This window comes from Podarcis erhardii, assembly GCF_964252035.2.
Source record: "Podarcis erhardii genome assembly, chromosome: 4".
In the NCBI taxonomy this organism is placed as follows: domain Eukaryota; kingdom Metazoa; phylum Chordata; class Lepidosauria; order Squamata; family Lacertidae; genus Podarcis; species Podarcis erhardii.
This window is the reverse complement of record NC_138508.1, coordinates 33,851,196-33,873,842: the sequence shown is the minus strand read 5'-3', so window position 1 is coordinate 33,873,842 and position 22,647 is coordinate 33,851,196. Positions and strand designations below refer to the sequence as shown.

Below are 22,647 nucleotides of genomic sequence, written 5' to 3'. Positions count from 1 at the left end.
GTTCCATACATAATATATCCACAGGAAAGTTTTCATGTGAGCCAGTACAATAGTAAAACAACAGAGACAGCAATTTCTTTCTTTCTTTTTAATTATTCCTTCATATTCAAACTTCACAAACAGTGTGAACTTGTACAATACCTCAGAAAGTGAAACTTACAAAAAAAGTGCTGGTAACATTAAAAAAAAGAAAAAAGAAAAACCCAAAATAACAAACATCATTCTTAGCAACATCGATTACTCTTCCACACAAAACAGAAACCTTGTAAAATTTATTTCCGTATCTTTAAGGCGTAATACTTCCGTATAAAGTATATGCAAGAGATAAAACTTCACAGTATTCCAAAATGTCACAATAATAATAATATAGTATAATGAAGCGCTACAGTTAATTTTATTTTTTTCCTTTTTTCTGTTTTAAATAACAAATACAAGTCACAGGTAAATATACGTGAGAAAAATACGAGGCTAATATTAAATGGCAGGTAAGGATACTCTCACTGTAAGAAAAAACTGGCAGGATGTGTGTAGTTATTCTATATTTTAAAGCACTTGATAGAAAAGGCGTATGCAAGGTTTTTAAAAACAATTCTCAGTTTACTTGCTTTATAACTGACATACCATTTACAGAGTAAAATGAGAGAAAAAAAAGGAACTCAGTATTCCCTCAAAACTTTTGACCTGCTCGTCTCATTTTCTTAAACCATGTTGCACTGTATAAAGGTGTGTTTTTGTGTTTATGTATAAGTACACTTACAGCCACTACAACACACTTTGGATTAGGCAGAAACTAGTATCTCCAGGAGAAGTATCTTTGCTCAAAAGGGATCTTGTCTTGAAGCCTTTACATTTGGAAATCATTGTTTTAATTTATGTAAAGACTGCAGGATTCGTCTTCAACGTAGTTTTTCCCATTCTCTCAGTTACTAATGATTTTGGGGACATTTCTTTGCCCAATGTATGAAATTATCCAGTCCTCAAACATAGAGAAATTCTAATGCTTTAAAAAAGCATACTAAAAAAGCAGAAAGATAGGGCAAGTTTTGAAATCAGCACTGGAATCATACATTATATAGTCAACCCTTCAAAATGCTGGACCAAGGAATGGGAAAACATGGGTAGAAGTTCACTTAACAGAAATATCACTGTTGTGTGTTTGCATGTGTGCAAGTGTATTGTCTTGTATGATGGCTTGTATGTGTGGAATGCTGTGGACACACGCAAGTCATACCTTGCTCCTGCACACATTTGTATATGTTAACAGCTAGCCATTCAGCTAACAGGTAACAGAAAGACAGCAGATAGCATAACACATCAATAAGGTGCTCAAAGGAAAAAGGGTGGCTACCACTCTTGGAATGGGAAGCCACATTAAGGTGCTTCAAAAAGGTTTTTTTCTTAAAAAAACAAACAACTACATTTAGTTAAGAAATGTACAGATTTTTGCACATAGTGATTGAGAGCAAGGCCAAAAGTTAAGAGATTTCTGACATCTTCCATAAACAGGGGCTTTTTGTTACAGGTTTTGTTACTTTTTTGTTGGGTGGGTCAGTGAACAAAAAAACTAATCAAAAAGTGCAGAACCTGAACTGTGTCGTTTAGATTGTAATAGTTTTTGCCCAATCATTCAGTTGCTTTCATTTAGCACCGTTCCTTTTTCTTCCGGTTACAATCCATTCCTACTGTAGTTATTGTACATACAGAAAGGACCAAGTTACTTGCAAGTAGCTGTTTGTATTTGTGATCTGTTTCAAGAGTCCAACTATTATTCCTCTGCTGCTTCTGTGTTTGTGAAAAATCTGGTTTTGTAGCTGTGAAAAGGGAGGCTAATCTCCTCTCACACTTCTGGCTTTGTGTGTATGTGTGAATACATATCTGTAACCCCCTCACACATGAGAGTATATTATAACTGGAGATAAAGTGAACTGGGTTCAGACATTAGTGCACTATCTTTCCCCTGTGCATTTGAAACAGTCTCTTTTTTTTTTAAAGTGCATTTAACATGAAATAAATTGGGCATTTATGTGCCCTTTGGAAAACACTTCAGAAGCGAAAAATGTCTGACTTGTGTAGATTTAGAAACGCCAATAGTGAATGGGTAATAGTAAGATCAAATAGGCAGATGTTCTCAGACAATTAATGTCTTTTCCAATATAGCAACACCATGAGTGACACAAAAAGGTGGAAGGGATTTGTTTTGAATTTTGGCATTTTGACTTTTTTTTTGGAATGAATTTGGACTAATAACAGCAGCAACAACAACCTGCCCATCTGGCTAGAATAGTTTGTTCAGAGCTCCAGTCACTTCTCCCCTTTCATCTGTGCCGATGTGACAACTTGGAATCCTACTTAGTTAGATTTAAAAGAGGACCTGGGTGCTTATGTGCCAACATCTATTAGGAATAAGGCACTGTAGAAATCTCAGCATCCTCTTTTTCTCAATGCTGAGATATTGCATGTTATATAGTGAATTCTTCTATTTCGCGTGTGTCAAAAACAGGTTCTGGAAAAGGAATTTAATTTTTTGTCTTATCAGCACCAAAGAGCTCTAAATCAGCACCCTTTGTCTCTAAACACATGCACCCATACAGTCGAACAAGGAATACAGGGATACGTTTAATTATTAAAATAATATGGGATTAAAGTAACCTTTCTTACTACTGGAACTCCTTGTGAGTTTCTGAGTTATTGCATAGGAGAAGCTGTGTGATATCAGATTGTCCATTAAGCCACAATTAAATTATCACCACCCCCATTTCTGATATGGGGCTCATATGTTAAATTTGCAGCATTCAGCTCCTAATTACTTAGGCAGCTAATAAACCCTTCCACCTCTAAGGTCCATAGTGATATGAGATCTTAATTGTCTTCTCTCAGACCATTCCCTGGTCACCAGGGTCTTCCTTTGGCTTTCCTTACCCATTCACAAACACATGAGATGACCAGGAAAGCATAGAGTGCAGCAGAAGAGTATGTGAGGAAAGCAAAGAGGCAGCAAGGCTCTGGACTGAACTGGATTGGATTATAATACGGGAAGCACAAAATTATAAAGTCTAAATATAATTGATCTCTAGGCTAAACCCCAGAATAAGTTGTGGGTAAAAAATATTTTAATGAAAACACCACAAAATATGGGCAACAGCAGAACTGCCACTTTTAGTGTTACAAGTCTTAATAAGGCCACAATCTGGGCAAAAAGTGTGAACTCATAGTAGGGATTTTCACTGGGCTACAGTGGAAATGGGGGCAAAAATGCCTCAAGCCCTTTAGTGTTAGTTTTGGATAAGTTGTGTGCACAGGGATTACGGGAAATGTTTCTCTGGGAAGACCTAGACATGGATACAAACAGGGAGTTAATTGCCACAGCTTCCATAAATCATTTTACTGGACACTTTTTTTTGACAGCCTCCTATGTCTTTTTTTTTTTTTTTACGTGTAACTTAAAAGACGGTCAGGAGGCTAGTTCTATTATAAAGCAGGAAAAGAAGGCACATGATTTACTCAGTCTTGGCTGAACTCAGGTTTGGAAAAAAAGGAATGCTTTGCTGGAAGGTGGGAAAGTGCTCATTGGAGCAAGATGCTCACAGAAGAGTTCTGGAGCGAGGGGAACAATGGCAAGAGACTGAAAGAGTCAAAGAGGGGAGAAGAAAGGGAAGTGAAGGCGAAAATGAAGACCACTCTTTAGCTTTCTATTTGCTTGACATGCTCAGGATTTGGCAGTGTTCTATGTCAAGAATGGAAAAGATGTTGCTTGGCCTTGAACATAGCCCAGTTACATATCTCCAGTTTATGGTGTTTATGGTGTTATGACTGTTGGCGTCTCCCTCTTCCCTTCCTTCCTACCCAAAAAGCATTTCGATCACAGCTTTAGTCTTCCTAGTTTAAGCATTCTCCCTGCTTTCTTCAACGATTGACAATGCATGTAGAAATTATTGAGCACCCTTGGGTTTAGCATCTATACTTTCTTTAATCAGAAAAATAAGCATTTCAAAGCAGTCATTGCTACTGCTCCCATCAGTCACAGATTGCCAATGAAAATCTGCATGGTGCCTCCTTTTATTATGTTGTTGGACAACATAATGCCTGGGAATTTGGATGGCATGTCTGGGAATAGTGTCTTAGTGGACTTTACCAGAAATCATGGCCCTCCTGAGAGGACCTTTGGACATGCAGTGGTGTGAATCCGTCATGGAAAGCACCTTCTCATTTCAAACTTTAAACTAGGAAGGAGATGAAAGACATCTGGGGTGATTATGTACAGCAGATGTAGGAAACTTTTTTGACCTTTGGTTTTCTCCCCTCAGACTTTGAATTGAAGGTTCATTTGTTTCCCTTACATCTGTTGTTACGTTCACCTTAGTCTGCCTTAAGGTGGAAGGAGGGGAAATGAGACTGCCAACAGCTTGATGAGAACACAGGGGTAGTACACAAAGTCACAGTCCAGTGTTTTAGACATTTCATAAATAACCTTAAAAAAAATAAAACAAGAACAATCCCTTTACTTACTCATCTGAAACAAAATAAACAGCAGTGGATACAAACTTCTTGTAACAATTACAAAAGAAAACAACAATACAACCCCCCAACTTTAACACATTTGTTTTAAACTCAAGACTGCAGCATATCCTTAAGGGCAAACTTTTCAATTATTTTTTCTTTCTTTTCTTTTTTTAAATAATGTTTTCACCAAAAAAATCCACAAAACAGTCTTGTACCAAGAAAATGCGTTCAAAAATAGAAAATATTACACAACAAAAATATGTACCCTTCCTTTCCAAAAAGAGTCTTCACAAAAATGTAGAAAAAATTCCAACCATTTTGGTGCTTTCCTAAACATGTAACCTTCAACCTAGGGCACAAATATTTATTGATTTAATTTTTGCATAAAACATGGAAGATATAAACCAACTATTAAGATTGTGAAGTTAAAGAACAGCCAATGTCCCCATTCTGTTCCACATATTCTTACAAGAACAAATAAAAATTAATAAATCTGATGATTAAACAAAAGATATTTGTGAGCCAATGGGCTGTGAAACCATTAATAGGACCCAGATACAGTGACATGAGTGGAAAACTGTCTTGTCTTTCAAAATAGGTATTTATATATTATTTCAACAAGTCTTAACAACTCCACTGTACTTGACTGAGAGAGAAAGCAAGAAAAAGGATATTCAGGGTTAATAGTATACAGGGAAAACAGGCTGATTTTAAATATTTCACTTACTAAAAACTTTGTAGCCATATTTTAAACAATGGCGAGGGTGTTTCCATATACCCTCAAAGTGCAAGAAGCAAGGGATCTTTTCTGGATCACAGTAGTCAAATATGAGGAAGTCCATTTTCCATTAAGGACAGAATCTCAAATTAAAGTCAAGTAATACCAGTTGGTAGCGGGACAATTGGTATTTGATTTTTAAAAAACAAAAACTATGGAATTTGTTTGTTCAACAGGTTTTATCTGGACCAAGAAACATTTTGTGGATATTATTGTAATACTGCACTGTATCCTACTGTTATTAAAATGGCTGCAGTAAAACTGATAATATTAAAAAGTGTGACTGCAAAGACATATAATCTGTTTTGTACCAGCTCATGTAACTCATCATTTTTTAATGCTGTTTCTGATTTTTAGTTTTATAAAAAAACACCTTTCTGGTTCTTATTGGAGCACATGCTGGGACTGACACTGCAAACCTCCGGGAACAAGTGCACCAAGTAGATTGGACCAACAAGGACCAACAAACATGTCCAAACTGTGGGTTTCTATTTCTAGCTGTAGTGCTTTAGATGCTTGCGAGTGAATAAAGGGAGGTGGTTTAGCCTCTTCCTTGCAAAACTGTGCATTTTCCTCTCTAAAAATTAAATATTTTCCAGTGCATCTTTCCCCACCTCCAAAGACCTTGTCATTCATCCTTCAAAAAGAAAACCCCAGATTTATAAAGATACAATGCTATAAAATCAGGTAATTTAAACAATACAATGTGCAAATGCCAAGCCAAAAAACAAAAACCACCATACAAACTTAGCAAGAATGAGCTAAGAAAGCTATCTAAAACTGGATGATTTGTAAGCATTGGTTAAGAAATGGGTAAGGCTATTTATTTCTATTTCAGCATAGTTAACCACTGATCCCCTGCTTTCTGCTCATTTATTGTTTCAGATTTTCACTTTTTACTCACTGGCCTTTTAGCTTTTTAAATTAAAATAAAGTTCTTTTTTGGTCTACAGTAGAATTACATATTAACACAAATAACAAAAATAGGAAATATTTCACCAGTAGATTTATACTACCCTACCTCTGTGAAACTAGAACAAATAGAGTAATTTGAATAAACATATTCAAGGGCAATATCACCTTGGACCATATATATCTATAAACTCCTGGTACACTGAGCCTGGCTTCTGCTACAATTTTAGGTTTGTGACAATTCAGTCAAAATTCAAATATGGCCACTTCTTTAAAACAGCAAATGGCACCCACTGACAACTTAAAATGTGCTGCTTCAATGGAAAATAAAAATGAAGATATCTGGAGATCAAAAAGATTTTAGATTCCTTGATACATTCAAAATCCTTGGGGATTTAAGGACAGCTTGGAGGGCCATGAAGATAAGGACTATTGCAAGATATCTATTCAAGCGAAGTCTGCACTAAACACTGTGAGCAGGTAAGATAGCCTGATATAAGAAGAGCCTGCTGGATTAGACCAATGATTCATCTGGTCCAGTTTCCTGTTCTCAGAGTGGCAGAACAGTTGCTTGTAGGAAACCCACAAGCAGGATTCAAGTGTAAGAGCACCATCACCTCCTGTGGTTTTCCAGCAACTGGCATTCAGAAGCACTGCTGCCTGCCAGCCGTGGACCTTTAAGGCGAAACAAAATCAGCACAAGGGAATAGTCTGGGCTGAAAAGCAATGCTGTTTTACTAGCATCAACTTTTAAAAAATGGACTTCAGACACTTCTTCATTGCTGTTAAGACAGTACTAAAGGCGTTTAGTAAACTCTAAAACAGCCTATCAGTAGGAAATTATTTTTTAAAGAATACTAGTTAGACAGCTTTATGCTCCCCCTGCAGTATTCATTCTGCAGTTTTTGTTACTTTGAAATGTTTGGGAAATGACATTTTTGTCCCCGTATATCAAATCAATGAATAATAACAAGAACAAAACTGCATCACACAGTTCAGGGTGGAAAGAAACTGCTCATAAGCTAGCTGGAAAAGAAAATATACAATTAACATGTAGGTTTGCAAAAAGGAACACATCAGGCTTGGATCTAATTCCTTAGAGCTCAAATACTGCACTGATTAGTCTGGTTTAAGGTAAGATTTATAGAGGGCCACTGTATATCAAAACACACACACATGCAAATCCAATTCTTCTCAGTAACGTAGATTGTAATGCACTCTTTGCCAGAGGCTGCAACTGCTTCCCCACTGGACTACATAAAATCAGTGCTTCCCATTTCAGAGTTTATGGAGTCACAATGCAGTAATAGGAGAGAGAAATTTAATTCTTCCAAAGGAATGATTAACATCAATAACCAAGTCTAAGTCATATATTGTTGATTCCAGCCCAAAAAGCGTATAAAACCTGATAGCCAGGTCATGGCCTTCCTGAAGGATTACATAATTTAAACACTGGCTAGCTCACTGCTTCTCCAAAAGAGATTCAGGGATGCCTCTGAGGATTGTCTGGTAAAATAAAAGTATTGCAAGATGGCACAAAAATCCAGACCATTTCCTTCCTCTGCTTCTTGGTCAATATGTCTATAATTCAGTGTCAAGTATGTTTATAATTTAATGTTACAACTCTGTTCCATTGGTTATTTTCTCATTTGATACATTTAGGCTCCAATGCTTATCCAGAAAGGAGCAAAGATAACCTGGTCTAAGTGTGAAATGGATGATTGATCCTAGCAAAGGTACTTGTATGGGGATGCATCATACCCTTACTTTGTTAACTTTTTATGATAAGATATGCTATTGTTTTTAATTGAGGGCTGGCTGTTCTTCAGTTTCTAATGCCTCAGTAGTGTTATTGGGATGGGAAAGATCTTGAGATTTCCCCCTTCCTGAAGTGAATATAGGTGGCCATTTAGCAAATGATAGTAAGTATAAGTCAGCCATTTCTAGCAACCTAACAACGTCTGGTGAATAGAATTTTACTACTCCAACTTCCCTACACTGATGCATGATGAAAATTCTCACTTGGTAGGATGTTACATTCAACTTGGTTACCAAGTGCTTATTTGTACTCTGCCTGAAGCAGAAAAAAAATTTTCAGCCAAGTAAGTCTGACCAGTGAACCTGGGACATTTCCCCCTTTCCCTAAAGAGTGATTTTTTGAGTCATCTGAAGCTAGCCGCCATGAAAGCACCTTCTCTCTGCTTGTGGCACCCTGTGGTCTACATTGCATAGGAGGATCTATGAGATGCTGATGGTTGGCTAGTTCTGCCTTTGGGCAAGAGACTGGCCTAACTAGCCTTTAGATTCTTCCACTTCTACAATGCTATCTATATATCAAAAGCAATTTTAAGTGTTCTTAAATGGAAACCATTTAGAAACAATTACCACTTGGAAGCTACTTTCTGCAGGATAATTCTTATGTTTCTATGCCATATTTCCACTTCAGTCCTATGAGAAAAGTCTTTTAGATAAGCTTTTAGAAAAGTGTCTATAAATACAGATTGCGATGGAGTAATTTTATCAGAATCAGTTGCAGATGCTTGCTCCTACTTATTTCTCTGCTCTTTCTTTCTCCTTTACATGACCCCTGCATAGGCCTTCTTGATCCCATAAATACATTTCAGTAGTGCAATACAATGCAGTCTTAGTGCAAAAATAAAAAGCCTTATCCAAAAGTAAGGAAAATGCTCACTTCTTCCAAGTATTACAAGCACTCAAAACTAAAGCAGGAGTTGCTGTCTCCCAGCCCCATCACCATACATCTTTGTTTATTTCTACTCAATTCATGGTCTTCATTCCATCTTCTTTCTGTCGTGTTTTTAAAAGAAGCTTACTTCAAAGATGGAAAATATACAAAGCCTAATAAGACACTATAAAGGAGTGCCACATGGATGGGGGAGCTGAGTGGCTAAAGCAAAGTTCAGTAGTGGTTTTGTTAGATGGCTCCTTTGCAATGGGCGTTTAAGATTGCAGATAAGATATATAGCTTTTCTGTTACCCAAATACAATTTTAACAGTGCCGGTTCTACAGTGCAAACAATCCTTTAAAATAGCAACTCTTAGCAGATGTCCTAAAACAAACCAGTAAAAATGAACCTTGCTTATAGATCTCTTGCAGCAAAATCTACACATTAGTTAAATGCATGGTTTGCACATGCATTTTTTTAAAGATTAGAAGGGAGCCCTAGGTGTGGATCAGGATGGAGGTGGATCTTCCTGTGTTGCAGACCACCCCCCAAAAACCCTCAAAGCACTTTGCTCTAGAAGGGAAGCTGCTATTGGTGCAAAGAGAAACTTCTGCCCTGGGGCAAAGAACAGCTAAGGGGCTTTTTGTTGGGATTGCAGGGCAGGAGGACAGCGCTGAACCATCTTTCTACATTCCCCATGGCCCTGATCCATACTGGGCACCTTCCTGGATCCTACTGTTGTGCAAACGATGCATATAACAAATAATGAAATTTGGCCTAAATGCACACCTTTTTCCAAGGCCCCTTTTTAGGCTAATAGTGCCAGGAGTGCAAATTATTTTACTATATAGGAAAACAACCAAATCAAAAGGAAAACAACAATGCAACCTAAATTAAGATGTACCAGTAGATAAGAAGGTCCTAATTAAATTTGTGCTTGTTTCCCCTTTGCTTCTGTGAAATTAGAAATCTTATGGGATTTTCCATTTTGTTAATCATCAACAGCACATAATTTTTAAAAGCACACGAAAGAGCTATAGTTTGAAGATTGTTTCTGTTATTTGAAAGCTTCCAGGAATAAGTTGCTAAAACTCATATGCTCAAATATGAAAGGGATGCTTTAAAGTTATAGAAGAAGAACAAGCTGTATTGGTGAACAATCAAGAAATAAGTGAAGACTTGAAAAGATGATTCTCCCCATTCCTATCTAATCTTCTGATGAATTATATAAAGGCTTGTTGCAGGATATCTATTTCAAATTCACCCCCCCCCCCATCCTGAAATCAACCAGAAGTTGCTCTTGATTTTCCCCCTCTCAAGACAACTGGGAGATTTAACGTAATCTGTTCCTCCTTAATGGAGAAAACATTTTTAAAGGATTGTTGGCACAGAAATAAGGAAGAAAGAAATCTGAGCTGGAAGAATGAAAGCTGGATTTTGGACATTTTCAAATGTGTCCTGTACTGTATTATGCTACTGCAAAAAAGAAGCAGGAAACCTGCAAAGCAGGTTTTGCTAACGCCAAGTTCAGGGGTCTCATCCTGTGTTGCAAGTGGTGCCTGGTCCCTTAAGACTCCACTGATTTTGACAGCAATGGTAAAAATGATAAATATTCTTAAAACAGACTGCAAATCACCCTCCCTGGTTAATCATTTGATTGGCGAGAGGGCAGTAACTACCCTTCTTAACTGATCTTTATGGATGTGCATCTGTCTGTCTTCTGTGTGTGTATGCAACTTTTGGTCACACCCTTTGCGGGCATGTGGCAGATTGGGCAAGGGTGAATGTGCTCCTTGGGTCAAAAAGGTTGGCTACACCTGGATTAATATATCAGAAATCCTTGGTGCTGAGAACCTTAAGTTACTTAAGATATGGAAGAGGTCCATTCAGGATAAGCCTATTTGATTCAATGTCAGAATATTATTTCAAGAGTGCTTTTGAGCAATTGACTTTGCAATAATAATTTTAGGGCTGCAATCTGCTGACCATTAGTTTACAGTGGAAAGATTCCCAGGTATGTGCTTAAAGGGCTTCCATTATTAGTACAGAGGTGTCCTTCAGATTTTTCATTCCCAATCAGAATTCTTCTGAGAGGTTTTCCATTGTTCAGGAGTGCAGGTTTTTCGCAGCCTACCTGTGTCTATGGTCTATGGACCTAAACTGATTATAGCAGAGACACAATGCTGTATTGAGATTCACATGCTCCTTTCTTACTTGCCTTGTGTAATGGGATATGCCATTGTTATGTTTTATTTTATCAGACAGGGAAAAGCGTCATCTCCTTAGCATAATTAAGCAGTGATTTGAGCTCTGAGATAAATTCACTCTGCAAATCCTCAATTTAGTTATTTATGGATGGTTTTTAAAGGGATCTTATGTTGCCTGTTTTAAAACGTTTTTAAATCCCTGAGTATATACTTAAAGCATATAAAATTGTCTTACATTTATTTCAGAATTTAGGATAGATAGGTTTTTTTCTTAATTAGGATAATTAAAATATTGGCAATCAAATCAATGTAGGAATAATGATGGATTTGGCTGAGAAATGAAGGTGTATAATTTCCTCCAGACCTTTTTCTCTCTTAAGTGACTTTTAAAGGAATGTATGACTGATAAAGCTCTCTAGCCTTAATCTTAACACTATAAACGAGTAGAAAGAACCCTAGTCAAAATCCCAGAAGCTGAAGGAATATTTTTCTTGTTATACAGTCGTACCTTGGTTGATGAATGCCTTGCAACTCAAACATTTTGGCTCCCAAACGCCGCAAACCTGGAAGTGAGTGTTCCGGTTTGCGAATGTTCTTTGGAACCTGAATGTCCAACACAGCTTCTGATTGGCTCCAGGAGCTTCCTGCAGCCAATTGGAAACTGTGTCTTGGTTTCTGAAGTTTTGGATGTCGGTTTTTGGATGTCGGTTTTGGATGTCGAGAAAGTAAAATATTAAGGCTTATTATTGTAATTATTTAAAATCCCTAATAGAATTATCACCATTACTTCATTTTATATGATTTGTTTTATAAAATAGAAGTCAGCAATATTACTTTTTGAGTAAAACTGACATCTATTTTATTTTACAGGGAACTTTCCAGCTTCATGGGGTCACACAGTAAAGATCTATATTCAAAGGCAGAGAAGTTTAAACATTCAGCACCTAATTAACCTATTGAATCAGCAATTATCAAATGGTTTTTGATTTCAGTATACCAAACTATCTGTGACCATGGTGACTTCATGATATTTGAGTGGCACTCTATTTACTGTGATCTGTTTAAAAGAAGAAAAATGAATCTCAAGCCTATTGCAGCAAAATACAAGAAAGAAATTTATTTTTATTTTTTTCCTGATTAATAATAAAAAGGTTGGCTTTAGACACAAAAATGTCTAAATAAACCTCTAAACATCAGTGAAGATCTTCCACTGTTACCTTTTAGTGGTAACAAAGCATATAAATCCCTTCTCTTCAGTGCTAGCTGTTATTGCTGTCATTCTTTGGTGAAGTGCCTCATTTTGGTGAAGGTTTCAATGACCCGCCACCACACCCTCTTTAATTAAAGTTGGTTCATACAACTCTTATGATTAAGGGGTCTGTCTTGAAATCGCATGAGTGCCCTACAATATGTAGAATTCCACACAGGCATTCATTTTGCCACGGTGACCTCTCCATCCCATTTTTATGATGAATCAGTCACACATACTGTATCACACAAAAGTATGGGTGGACATGCACAGCCTAAGAGATCCATATTCAGTCACCTATTGGGGGTGAGAATTGAAGAAATGTTGTTTCCTTTCAGGACTTCTTAGTGTTAATGAGTGGAAAGAAGAGGTTGTATGAATGCAAAAACTCTGCTGTCAATATTATTTTGAATGAATATGTTAATATCCAAAATACTATATAACTTTTCTTAAGAGGAAAGGAACAAAGATGACTAAAGGCTCCATTTCACAGGAATGCAAACTTAAAACATACATTTCATCCATGAAAACGAATGGATCAATCAGAAAATGGGAAGGAAATGAATGAGTGATATGCTAAGAAAGAATTGTCTGAACTCTGACTTGGTGATATACAAATTAGTGTCAAACCAGAAACTAAATAAATCCCTAAAGCCTGCATTGTATTTAGAGCAAAAAGTAATAGATGGGGGTTGGTTTAAATGGTTTCCTAGCTTATCCTAGATTCTATGTGTACATACATATAAATCAGAAAATAAACCAGAAATAATAAAATACTTCTGTGAAAAGCAAAACTTTAGAATAACCACTAACTATGGTAGACATGTTTGTAAAAGTAGTCTTCACCAGTTATTTTGTTAGTTTCACTTTCTTCTACACAATTGCCTCCCAAACACACTGTAATATGAAAAATGCAACTTCTATTGGGAAATATGTACAAATTTGGTACCTTTTGGTTTGTGAGACAAATCTTTACATAAGAATTGCAAGCAGCAATCTATTATACATGTAAAATAAGGACAGAAGCTCTACAGAAAAAATACCAATTTTTAAAGGCAGTAATGATTCCACGAGAAAGCATTAGCCAATAATCCCTCTCTACAACAGTTAAATGATGACAATGCAAATATGTTAAAGGGCAGGGAATGTGGTTCTTTAAACAGGCATCAAAGGTAGTTAAGAAAGCACTCTGTGACAGTAATTTAGAAGCCAACAGAAGGCCTGGCTGTTTGCATTGAAATATGACAATTATCTAATTCAGCACTCGGTTTTGAGAGCTATATAGAAATAACATTTTGAATACAGCATGTAAATTCATACAAATACTAGCCTACAGACAGTTTTTACTAGCCTGTCTGACCACATACATACCTTTATGCTAGTTATTTGTTGCCTAAAAGAAAAATAAACATTTTGGTGAAACTTCTCAGTTTGGATACCTGTATATATGGGTAGGGCAATTCTTATTGAAGAATAGCACTGAAGTGGCTATTTCTGAGCCTGACTTAATACAACATACAGACAATGGAGTCAAATTCATTAAAATGGGTCTAGCCAAAATTAAAATGCCTTGCTTCAAATTCAGACACCTCAGAACACACATGAAACCATACCAGAGCATGAAGTTTGAGCCTATCTGTTGATCTGACTGTGCCAGAGGGGGGAAATGAAAAGAGTTGAAACACTTCCTGCAATTGCTCTTGAACTTACTCTTGCTATTTACTCATGAAAAGTACTTGGTACAATAAGAAATGTCCAAACCTCAGGCTAGAAATATATTTCTGTAATGTTGCTGGGATGGGAAGCAACACATATAGAAAATAATGAACAAAACCTTAATTTTATCCGTTTGAGGCTACTAAGCAAAGTGTTGGATCTAAATTGTTATTAGAAACAATCTATGCTGGAGATAAGGCTGGATGAGTATTGGGCAGAAATGCTGTAGTACAAGATTCCTGCATCCTACACCCCCTTCCAACACTACAGTTCTGCAGTTCTACGGTTATGTTAACCAATAAATATTACTGTACCTCTTCCAGTCCGAGCAGGTAAAATTTAACTAATCTGAAAAGGGTAGGTGGGCATTAAGTAGAGTTCTAGTGAACCAAGAGTAGTCAATAGCTTCCCCCTCTTTACTCTGGGAAAAAATGGCCTGATATTTTACAACTGCATCAGTAGTGGAACAGGGAAGCTTGCTGTACATTTTGCATATGGAACCCAAATTGATGCTGCACCCATATGCATACAAACTTGAAAGTAAGCCCTGCTGAATTCAATGGGACTTGTTTCTGATAAGCATGCATAGGATTGCATTGAGAATCTATTATTTACAGAAATAAGTTATTGTTTTTATTTGTTCTGCTTCCCTGACCACTTGAGGCATGAAATAATAAAATTTGGTTTATAAGAATATTGTGTTGCTTTAAAAAAACCCCAAACCAAACAAACCCTAAACTCTCCTATAATGTTTGGCTAAGGAATTAAAAAAAAAAATCCTTGAAGACAATACAGAAACTGATAATATAAAAATGAATCTAAGTTTAGTTGCTAATTATTACATGACTCAAGTTAACTGCAGCAGGTGAATGGTGAGTAATAAATGTGAATCAAAAGTACAAATGAATATACTGTATGTGTAGTGTATATATGGGTGTGTGTGTAGGTGTATACATAGATATATTTGAATGTGTTATATATTGATACAGAGATGTACATATTGTTTACTTATGTTATAGTTTTCAGAAATACTGTATTGCAGTGTAATGTACTTAACTAAGCAGAGCTAAATAGCAACTTGTCTTCTAGTCACTAGTACTATTTTATTTAAAAACACTGAAAAAGAAAAAGAAATACATTTATGGTCACTAACATTTTGATTATGAAACGACAATGTACAATTATTAACAAAAAAAAAAAACCTCTTTCCCAAATGAATACACAATTTTGTTGCATTCATTTTCATATTTAAAGAGGGAGGGAAAATACTACCAACGTGCACACACACAAAAAACCTTCCACGGTTTTGTGAGGTGAGGGGAAAAGAAACCTACGTCACAAAATCATCAATGAAGCAAAAGAATTTTGGAGCAAAGAAACCAGTTGAAACAATTTCAGAGCCACCATGCTTCTAAAAAAGGCTGCTAATCTAACCCACTTAATAATCAAGAATAGTGCAAGTGTGGGGAGCAAGTTCTCAAATGCACAGAGAGTAGGTTTGAGATAATTAAAAAGTTAACCACTTTTGTCTTCATTTGATAATATTGGTCTGCTAGATTAAATTGGAACATTCATCCTTGGAAAGACACCGACAAAGGCCACATTGGTTTCAAGAGCATTAGCTGCTGATAGACAAGACATAGAGTGTGCATGTGCACATGCACCGCCACTATTCATTGTATATTACATGAAACGGGGAACGATCTGATCAATAGTGGGTTATAAACTGAAAAATGTGCCTCATAGTTACTAATTCCAGCAGTAGCATCAGACTGTTCATTCTCAACTCAACTTCGTTGAAGTGACCCTGAAATATCATTCTATTTCTGTGCTTGAAGTCACTTACTGGCTTTTGACCTAGCTCTTCTGATATTAACAGATTGTAGAAGAAAGTAATATAGTGTTGCATTGGGCACTCTCCACATGAGTTATGTGAACAGTACAGTACAAGCATGTTAACACATGAATGTATAATAGGCAAAATCTAATGCCAATTCTTAGAATTTACCTGGAACTTATGTGGGCAAACAACGAGATGTATGCATTTATCCTACAGAAATGGATTAGTTGCTGTAAAAAGTACACAAAGGTGTTAATATCTATGTATTTATAATGCAGCATGGAGTCGCTAGATGCCTACAGTCAATGCTCTGGCTGGTAATTCAGAATTTATGGAACGTGGTCTCCTCCAGCTGTACCACATCTCTTTGGACTTCTCAGCACGCTGTACCCCATTTCAATTCTTACCCCCTTTTTTGTGTAATACTTGAGGTGCTGCTACAAAAAAATATTATTCTTTATTGGCTATAGAGCTAGAGAAGGAAAGAGAGCCTTGTGGCGGGAGACAAAATGTCTAGATTGAGGAGGGCACAAACTGTGAACTGCTTTCCCGCAGCCAGAATAACTAACAACCCAATGGGGTAGAGGGAAAGTCCCACTAAGTTAGTTTTCTGCCAAGTCAATGCTACAGTATTATGCACACTTACTTGGAATAAGCTCCATTGGCCTTAGTAGCATTTCTTCCCCTAGTAAAAAGCATAGGATAAGGCAGCAAGTAGTTGATTTGTTGGACCACCTGGCTGCATCTCTAGGCAGAAATGGTGGGATCTGCTGCTTCTGACACACTTCCAGCTCATTGACTTAGACTCCCTTTAATAGCTGCAGCAATTGGCACCTCATATGAATATGAAAGGAGGGCAGAGGATACCAAGCCAGCTAGAAGTGTTTGTGTGCATGTGATGATCATACCACAAGTGCTGCTACTGCTTGTGGAGAACCTAAGCACAAGTTCTCACAGTTCAGTTTGCCAGCCTGTGCACCTGCCTGCCACTGCTGCTCCTCTTCCTTCTCTGGTACGAGACAAGGTGTAGAGAGTGCTCCTAAATCTTATCTGCCTCATGTTTCAAGGCAACAGAATGGGGACAGCAGGTATCTTTTTACTGTACTTCCCAGGAGCATAGCACAACACAAAGGAAAGGACCATCACCTTCTTTATAGTTATAAGTGATGCAAGAGAGGGAAGAATGGTGATTCTCGCCCTTTCGTTTTGTTTAGAAGACCCCTGGAGAGTCCTCTGTGCAAAGCAAAAGGATGACACTTCTGCAGATCACTTTCTTTTGTAACAGCAAGAGGAGGAGTGGTAGGCAGGGTACCTGTTTAAAGGTGTGGTTTCCTGGTCACAAGCATTTTACAATTGAAGTGATTCTCCATAATCAAAATTGTAATCAATGCTTCCCTTTAAGTACAAAGGTTCTTACTCAGTTATAACTTATGTAATGAAGACCAGTCAGTTTATAAAATAGAATTGGGGAAAGCATGTCAAGTTTCAACAAAATACACATCTGCTATAATTATTCATGAAGATCACAGTTTGCTGTCAAACACTGTATAATGCCATATCTTAGAGATGGTGGAAATAACTCAACATTAGAAAAGAAAGTGATGATATAAATAGCACGTACTTCTTATGAACCCGCCCCCCCTTTCTTAGAAGTAGTATTCTGATATACACTTGACAGAGTAGGATAATTGTACAGTATTCAAAGTGCTATACTTGTTTTGTTAGTAGCTGGTAAATTATGAGCCCTCTGGGAAAGCACTTTTGCAATACTGGTTTAAAGTGGAAATTGTCAATGCACTAACCACATAAGAGGCTGAAAACTATCACCATTCTCCTCCTACATTGCATAACTCAGTTGCAGACAGTCTCCATTGCTACTAGTAGTATTGTCAGACTAGTTGCTTCATTGTTTCACCCAAATTTAAGGATAATCTGTAATTTGCTGCAATGTCTAATTATTACCATGGTGCAATTGCATGGCTATACATAGATCTTTTTGCAATAATTAGCAGAAAGATAGCAAACCAAATTCTGTCACTGGTAACACCTTGCTTTCAACATAGTATAATTCTAAAAATGTGAACTAAAGGCAAGCTTTGGCCCTTTTTTAAATATTGGAGACCAGTATTTTTTAAAAAGGTAGTATTCTAGGATTATAATTCTGTTGCAATGTTTCTATTGCAAAATAGAAATTTGCTAAAATGTACAATACTTGTTCCAGATCATATGTAAAAATAATGGAAAAGTACGAAAATGGACCATTCTCTTCAAATCTATTGCAAATGATAGTTAGGGCCAAACGAACTAATTTGGCAGATCTGTGTTACTAAAAACAGACCTGTCCTAAGAGGGGTTGTGGGGCTCCTTAGCTACATGCCCCTTTATATTGGTCCCTCTTCATCTGCTTTCTATGTGATTGGAGAGATATATGATAACATATGCAGACATGACACTGGCGTGTCAAATCTGGCCATTAGTCTTTTGCTCGCATTCTGAAGCCTACATTCAGATAAAGCAACTGATAAACAACGTATGACCAAACTAGGGATTTAGATTGCAAAATTAAAATAAAGATAACACCAATACAACTGAATTGTTTAACTTATTGTTTAAGTTTGTTGACTGACATCCAACAGGCACAGTGCAGTGCAAATAGATAGCAGCTACTGTAATAGTAGCACTAATACTTTCCAGCTGGTGGCCTCTTCACAGATAACCCTTGCTGTCCCACATACTATCACACAGTTTTAAAACAAAATGTGCAGCATTTCATACAAATGAATGAACATTTTAAAATAATATATATTCAACATATGTATAAAAAAATAACACACTCCCTCTTTAAAGATTTTGTCTGTTTGTTTTAAGGCAGCAATCCTCTATAAGGCTGCAATATAATTGCTTCCCAAATAATATTCTGTTTAATCTCACTAACTTCTTGGGTACTTTATTACAGTACAAGTATTTTAGGACAACCTTATGAAGCAAAAGTTAAGACTCCCATCAGTAGATGGAGTTGGGATAAATACTCACTTAATGGATAACATATACTGCAGTGCTCCTCTGCTCCCTCTTTCTAAAAATGTCCCCCCGCCCCCTACTTTCCTATCCGGCTATTTCATAAAGGTGCCACTGCAAGAACCAGACACAAGAGAGGAGCCATAGCTCAGTGGTAGAGCACATGCTTTGCATGCAGAAGGTCCCAGTTTCAATTTCTGGTATTAGGTTGTAGGTTATAGGAAAGGCTGTTCTTTGCCTGAGACCATGCACAACCACTGCCACTCAAGAGGCAAAAAGTCAGACCTGATATGAAGCAGCTTCCTAATGGGAAATGGCATACAGGTGATGTTAGAAGCAAATACATTTTCTTGAAGGGAAATTGGGAGCTTCAGGAGAGCTTTTAAACTTAAATACAGATTCCTTTCATTGGATGAGGGAAAGAGAACAAAAACAGTGAGAACAAAAACTTAACTATAGTCACTCAAAACAGGAGTTTGCTTTATGTTCTGAAGGTGGTGGCTGGTTACTACTCTTGTCTGCTGTCCCTCCTGTATTATCAAAAGTGTTCTAGTAGATGCAAAAATGGCCCTTGTTTTTATGGGTAACTTATATTCCGCAGCCCCGTGTGACAAGCACACTACTTCCATGAGTAATTTAATATCTGTGACGTTACGACAGAATTGAAAAAACAAGCTTTTAATTTATGTTGTAGAACTTATTTCTGATTTAGCTAATTACATGTTCTTTTCTCTTCTCAAATATGTTCGTATTATTTATCTTCCTTTACTGCCATTTGCCACTTCCTATAATTGGTGTAGGGAACTAGTGTGAAAATGGGGGGCGGAGAACCCAAACATTTTATTTTCTAGTTTTTGTCAGGACTGGTCCAGTTCTTGGGTAAACAGCACTGCTTGTGAAATTTTAAATGCTATTTTGATACCTAATCTAAACTTTATGCTTTCTAAAATGTTTTTGTGAAATGAATTTCTTTGCATCAAAAGTAAATGACAGTGTCCTCTTTAAAAAGCCATACAAATGGTGTTCTTAAATTGATCCGTTTTCAGATACCAAATGCCAAATCCAGTTTAAGTTCAATTCACCTACTACCTACAGTCACTGCCAAACAGCCTTGGCTCCTTGCCGTGTGTGCTAGTCTAAGTGACTGTAACACATCATGCCACCATCAGAGGCTCAGGGCATGCTAACTAGAAATCTCGAAAGCTTGGTCTTGGGAACCACAGTTCAGAATTTTCAATCTAATTATAAGCAGAACAAAAGCAATCAGTGTTTGTATTCAGCTTGTAATTTGTTTGGCCTCACCCCAGATCTCCTTACATTTGCCATTAAATTTACCTGGTGGAGGCAATGAGAAAGGCTACTTGCTGCAGATTTGATTAGACCCCTGAACACTACAGCAGACTATATTCCACAGCCTTTATCATCACTACTGCCGGGTAAAATTTGGGGTAAAGGGAAACAGTATGGTGGAGAAAGTATGGCAGAAAAATGCAAGAATTCTGTATGTCACAGGACCCCTCTTTTTTTCCCCCTTGGCACTGCTTATTACAATTTGGAATGATCTAAAATGAGACAGAGAGCAATGCAGCTGTACATGTTACCCAACCTGAAAAGAGAACGAGCATGTTTTCAGACAAGAAAACACGTAGCAAAAAGCAGGAATGCAAGTCATCCTCTTTTCCCATATAGTACACTGTAACATGCAATAAAGCACTAAGGTGCCAATCCTACTCCCACTTACTTGGGAGTAAGTCCCATTGAACTCAATAGGACTTCTGAGTAGACATGGTTAGGCTTGCACTGTGGTTATGTTCTGTGAGGACATAGCTTTAAACTGTCCATTCTGTATAACCTGAACACCACCTGGCATGAAATGGGCAGCAGTATGTGAAATAACTCCTGTGGCCAGAGAATAATAGCATCATTTACCTTATATGCAAACCAGGGTTTTCCCCATTTCTCAGCAAAGAAACAAGGCTCGACCTGGGTTTTCTATTCTTCATATATCCAAAGCTTTCAGTGACTATTTTAAAGAATATAAAAAGGAAGATTATTTTAGTGCTGTTATTGAGCCCTTTAGTAATTACATACATGGAAGTTCAGTTAAGTTCAGTGCAAATATATTTAAAACATAACAAAAAAAAATACAACATGAATTGTTTTATAGAATTAATTCAGTGCCAAAACAAACACTGGAACTATGAAATTATTAGGACTTTTGGATTGTGGTGACCTTTGGCAATAAGCAATAAAGTTTCTAAAGTAAAGAAACTAGGATTCGGTAAAGCTAGAAAACAACTATATGGAATTTTTGTATACTGCCAATTATATTGATTTTTTTTTTTTAAACCAAGGAGCTGTCATCTAACAAAACTAGGTGTGCTTAAGCCCCAACTACCACTCTTTGTTAGATTGGGAATATAACATGGATCTTGTATGTTTATACATGCTAGAAAGGAAAATATTAAAACCATATAATTTTGAATTTTAGTTTCTTTAACAGTAATCCTTGTGGCTTAATCTGCCTATGTAGAAATAAATTTAACTGCAAGAGTGGTCTGAATCACTGGTTTCAGTAAGGACAGACAGCTTTGGTGATGCTCCATTATCTTCAGTACCTGCGTGCGCTTTACATATGAGTGGAGTTCTGTATCCACACAACATCTCTAGAAAGCTTTTGGATTGCATCTCTCTAAACTATGCTTGTACCCATGGATAGGTACCATCTAACTTAATACCCCTTTTGTATTCCTTTAGTTTTGGAAAAGAGATGTTGTGTAAATCCAGAAGGCAGTAGCAAAACTTAATTCAAAACTACATCTTTTTAGGTATTGTGTGTAGCTAAATGTACAAAACTACAGACACAGGAACATAACTTGAATCTCTGGAAATAATTCAAGTTCTAGAATTGCTCTTTAACAAATCAATCTGTATTTAGATAGCATGTCACTCAGTTTAAATTTCATAAATCTAATTTACCTAATTCAGACATTTACAGGTGGTAACAGCTTTCATGGGTTGAAGTGGTGCAAGTGTCTCTGTTCTGCACCATTCACTGGAAGAAACATGTGATTCAGGTGCTCCATTGCTAGGACAGGAGACCGGTAAAATCACATTAATGAATCAGCTGCACATAAAAGTCTGCATGGAGCATACACAATATATATTATTTCAGTTGTGTGGGCAGGGTGTTGAATTACTCTTCCTCCAATCAAAGCCTATTCTTGCCTAGTAAATGTCTGAACCATGTCATAATTTCTGATGGGCGTTTTTCATTTGTGATTGAGCATCAGATTACTATATATTGATATTTTAATACAGATTTTCACAGCAGAGATAGTACAACGAAGATCAAAAATACTGATTCTAAACTGCTTCCCCATCACTTTCCCAAATACTTGTCCCTCTTTTGACACCTCAATCAAATTTATTATTAGGGTATTTTATCGTACTCTTTCCCACCTCTGTTATTGACAACTACCTTTTCTCCTCATGTGAATAAATTTGAGATATTGCTTAAAGTGAATTAAAGAACATTATATTTGTACTCAGTGAAGATAATGTTCTTCCAAAAGACACTGTCATATACTTTTGTGCACTTCCTGATCTTTCTCTTTTCATTCTGATGCGGCTATTTTTTGCCTTTAGTTTGTGAATTACTACAATGTGAGTCAACATTTATAATCTCAATCTTAAACACATTTTCCTCAGTTTAGAGCCCAGTGGGGATAAAGTTGCTA

The 22,647-nt window shown here is 36.8% G+C and overlaps 1 protein-coding gene across 19 annotated transcripts in view; it reads right to left on the bottom strand.

Moving 5' to 3' along the window:
• Nucleotides 1-73: 73 nt before the first annotated feature.
• The window catches only part of ZBTB20 (zinc finger and BTB domain containing 20), a 633,941-nt gene continuing 611,367 nt past the window's right edge, over nt 74-22,647 (bottom strand). For 17 of the 19 annotated variants that reach the window (XM_081859693.1, XM_081859688.1, XM_081859680.1 and 14 more), the window contains one exon: nt 74-20,930. The gene's annotated coding sequence lies outside the window, so the exon portion shown is untranslated. The remainder of the gene's footprint in view (nt 20,931-22,647) is intronic. The other 2 variants (XM_081859684.1, XM_081859685.1) reach the window with 2 other exon arrangements.